The 4,641-nt window shown below is 42.3% G+C and overlaps 1 pseudogene across 1 annotated transcript; it reads right to left on the bottom strand.

Moving 5' to 3' along the window:
- Window positions 1-2,682: 2,682 nt before the first annotated feature.
- LOC308433636 (ubiquitin-like domain-containing CTD phosphatase 1) lies at window positions 2,683-3,708 on the bottom strand (annotated as a pseudogene). Its single transcript has 2 exons — window positions 3,034-3,708; window positions 2,683-2,971 (listed from the first exon to the last, which is right to left on the bottom strand). The product of its transcript is annotated as a ubiquitin-like domain-containing CTD phosphatase 1 (transcript).
- Window positions 3,709-4,641: the final 933 nt, after the last annotated feature.

The raw sequence follows: 4,641 nt of genomic DNA, 5'->3' as shown, positions 1-4,641 counted from the left end.
ATTGCCGCTTACAGCTTCCCCCGTGATGTTGCCTAATAACCTTACCTCACCCTTCGTCAGCTGCCCTGACTCTGATGTTGCCATGACCTTTCCTCTATTTCTCCTCATGGCATGGCAAACTGTTTTAAGGCATTCAGGGCACACTCTGTAGGAATGCTAGGCTCCCTAGACTGCAATACAACCACAACATCTCTGCCGCAGTGCCCAGCGATTCAAAATACATCAATCCTCTGTGGCACGCAGGTATACCATTGTTAGCCTGCCAGCTGGTCAGGTTTGTACACTGGTTCTCCTTTTCCCCAAACTAGGGGTAATCCAGGGAAACGAACCCCTGCCAATCACAGTTGTAAAGATGACAGCTGCCCAACATAAGAGAGCAGTTCAGGTCGTGCTGTTCTTGGCCGCCGCAGGAATAGCTGTAGGTGCTGGCACTGGGATAGCAGGGATAACTACTTCCATGACCAAATATAACCAGATCACTTCCACACTCAACAACAGGTTTCAAAACGTGTCTGAAACTTTGCTCACTATCCAGAAACAGATCGACTCCTTGGCAGCTGTGGCTCTTCAATACCGACGGGGGCTGGATGTCCTGACAGCTAAAGAAGGTGGCCTTTGCCTGTTCCTCCAAGAAGAGTGCTGCTATGTCAACCAATCCGGGACAGTGGGAGATAAAATACAGGGGATACAATCAGACCTTCGAAACCCTATATGTGATGTCAGCCTGTGATACCAGCCTGTGATGCCAGCCTGTGATACCAGCCTGTGATGCCAGCCTGTGATGTCAGCCCATGATGCCAGCCTGTGATACCAGCCTGTGATGTCAGCCCATGATGCCAGCCTGTGATGTTAGCCTGTGATGTCAGCCTGTGATACCAGCCTGTGATGTCAGCCTGTGATGCCAGCCTGTGATGTCAGCCTGTGATGTCAGCCCATGATGCCAGCCTGTGATGTCAGCCTGTGATGTCAGCCTGTGATGTCAGCCTGTGATGTCAGCCTGTGATACCAGCCTGTGATGTCAGCCTGTGATGTCAGCCTGTGATACCAGCCTGTGATGTCAGCCTGTGATGCCAGCCTGTGATGCCAGCCTGTGATGTCAGCCTGTGATACCAGCCTGTGATGTCAGCCTGTGATGCCAGCCTGTGATGTCAGCCTGTGATACCAGCCTGTGATGTCAGCCTGTGATGTCAGCTCATGATGCCAGCCTGTGATGTCAGCCTGTGATGTCAGCCTGTGATACCAGCCTGTGATGTGAGCCTGTGATGTCAGCCTGTGATACCAGCTTGTGATGTCAGCCTGTGATATCAGCTTATGATCCTGAAAACTGGAGGAGAGTCTGAACTACACAAGGAGACTCTGTTACAAACAACAAACAAATTAACAACAGAAAAGAATCCTGAGGGAACTTTTCAACTAAGTTGTCCTTAATCACATTGCAAGGGACACAGTCTGTGGTGTGCATGGGTTTATCCCCCTTCAATCATCTGTTGCTTTATTCATGCATGTGGAGTGCTTTGCACAAGATGTTATTTTGAAAGTAACTACTTTAAGTCATATATCAGCAGCCTGATAAAACAAAATTAAACCTTAAAAATCACAGCAACTGTTACATAAAGAAATCCATCAGAAGAACCAAGCTTGATTTAATAGAGTTAAGATAAAATGACAGCTTAAAAATGATTGTAATATTACATACAAAGTAAAACTATATATTTTTTAAAATGAACCTTGGCTAAATGTCTTTTAAGAAAAGATATTTATTATTTACCCCACTGAAATAGTGCCATAAGAACAATGTACACCATGCCCATTTAAAAGGAGCAATTCCCTTCAATACAAGAACTGTATAAAGCAATACTGTCAACATAAAGCAATAGTCACATTACATATTTGGAGGCTTAAACATTGCAAGTAACAGGTATTTTTAATCTTTTGGCTAGATGCTTGCTGCACTGGTGTTAGCAGTTACAATGACACCCCATTGGAACAGGCAGAGATGCATCCTTGCTGCTAAGAGGAGTTGGTGATGGGGTCTTCACTATTGTGGTAAGCTGTCCTCATGACTGCAGTCTTGGACAGAAGTGCTTCTACTTAGCTGCCAAAAGGAAACGTATTCTTGTCCTGTAGTGTCATTCAGTCTGTGTGTGACCCGGCCATCCAGGGCACAGCCTGTCCTTCACTCTTAAAGAGCACTGACAACTCCAGCTTCAAGACCTTTCTGGTGGACTGCAGAGGAGAAACTGACAGAAGGACAACTCTTCAGAGTTTTCAGCAGAACAAACCAGGTCATTACTCAAAAGCTGGACTGGGTTTTTGATTTTAAGGGGAGCACTAGCTAGGTTGAAGAGAGATTTGTATAACCAGGCAGCTGATTATACGAGGAGACAAAAGCATAAACGCCTAAGACAAAACTCATTTCCAAAGTCACGGGATGACATTGGTAAATATATTTCTCTCCACTTTTCATTTTCTTTTCTTTTTTGCATTTTTAGAGGGTTTGGGAAACACCTCAATAATTAGTGCCAGAAAACATTTCTTCAAGAGTAAATTAATACAGAGGGAAGAAAACTGTTGTTTTAGCACTTTGTTATGATCTTCAAAAAAAAAATACGAAATTAAATGTACAAAGCATTGGAAGACTGCAGCTAGTCAGCCTGGCATCTGCTTCCGTGTCCAGCACAATCATGGTAATGCCAGGCAAAGAAACCGAGGCCCACGGGCCTCAAGGACCTTCAACAGTGAAGTAAAGGGAAACTGCTCTCCTTGCTTCTTTGATAGATGCCTTTCCCAGTTCTTGTGATTCAGCCCTAGGACGTCAGGCTTGGTTATCTCCTTGAGATATTGAGTGAGCTTCACTGGGTCCTTGTCTTTATCACGGTTTAGATGAGCTTTCAGGAAAGGCCTTATCTTCAGTCTGTTTTGTGGATTCACTAAAAAGATTTCTTCCTATGTCATCAAACATAATGTTGGGGTGGTTTTTTTTTTCGTTTGTTTGTTTGTTTTTTTTGGGGTTTTTTTTGTTTTTTTGTTTTTTTGGCTGTAAAATTCAGAACACTTTCTCCAAATAACACCAAGAGGCTTCCCATCAATGAGCCCTCTCCGTGGTGTGAGCACAGTCATCATGGCAGCACTGTCCCGGTAATCTTATAGTTGGCATTTGTGCTCACTCCCGGTTCTTTCATTTTAGCTTCAATCCACTTCATAGTTGTTGCAGACCAAGTAACAAAGTCATAACTAACACTACTCCACTCTCTGTACAAGACCTGTGGTCGAATAGTGTAATCATCCAGCACTAGAAACTTCTTCCCTTTCCGGGAAGGGCTCCGCACTTTCACTTTGTACTCATTGACTCTGCGAGAGACCTTCAGCAGGTTCTCTCCCTGTTTTCTACTTCAACTATTTCATCTTCAATGTCAAAATCATTAATGACATCATCATTATCAGGGGGAGGACATAAGACATCTTCCAAGCTCTCCTCACAAGTTCCCATCATTATGATTTTAGTATTTGGTTTCAGTTTGAGAGCTCCAGGCTTTACATCATTTTCTGCAGGTTTGCCTTGAACTTTTGCCTAGTAAATTTTGGTGCTCTGGGAACACCCCTGTTAAGGGTCTTGAGGAACTGCTTGAGATCCAGCACAGTGTCATCTGAGAGTGTGGTCACTGAGTATTCCTGCCCACCCCATTTCACAATGATGGGGAGTGACATTCTTCAAGCATATGAAGCAGTGACTTCCTATCAGGCAAAACACCTGGAGCACAGCAGAACCAGGTACAGCAGACAGAAAGCCACTTAACTGTTTTGTTTTTTTAAGGCAGATTTTATACAGACTCACCAAAGGGACGGTGACAAAATTAATCCCAAATGAAGTAGAGTTTAAAAAACTACAAAGGACCAAAGATTCATACTTCTTCCCAAGCATCAACAATGATAAATTTTTATACTAAATAACAGCATCAAAATGCATAAATAGAACCTTAAAATTTATAGTTGAATCAATAGGCACACAATAAGTGGTGATAAACAACCTTTAAGACAGATCTGGTACATTTAAGAAGCATTATTTTATTATTTTTATTTTTTATTTTTTGCTTTTCATACAGGTTAACATAGTCAACTCTAAATCCACAAACCCTCTACACAACAAAATTATATCAAATAGACAAAAATACAAACTGCCCTTCTATATGAGATATTAGACCTATAAAATCCTTAATGTTCATAGCTTTTTAACACCAATCAATCCCACCTGGGTCTAGCTGGTCCTTGGGAAGCTCCATGTTGCCATGATCTTCCCCCTTCATCATCTGACCTCCTCTGACCTCCTCTGTCCTCAGCCCTCCCTACTTCCCTCGCCCTACCACAGTCAAGGGCTTTCCTTTATTTTACTAATTAAAATGGGAAGGTTCCCTTGGAGTCACCTAACTATGCGCCCTTCTTGAGGAAGTGGAATTAACATTAAAATACTAACAGCTTCAGCTCAATCTACATTTCCTCCTTTTTGTCCAGTTAAAAAAAGTTTTTTTTCCAACTATGAATATAACTGTTGCAGTTTTACAATTTATAAAGTATAAGACAGCCTTAACATCTACCCTATCAATTTTGTCTATTAAATAAAACATCCTTTTATCTATTTTGAAA

This window comes from Micromys minutus (genome assembly GCF_963924665.1).
Source record: "Micromys minutus genome assembly, chromosome: 20".
Lineage (NCBI taxonomy): Eukaryota > Metazoa > Chordata > Mammalia > Rodentia > Muridae > Micromys > Micromys minutus.
This window is presented reverse-complemented; position numbering and strand designations above follow the sequence as displayed.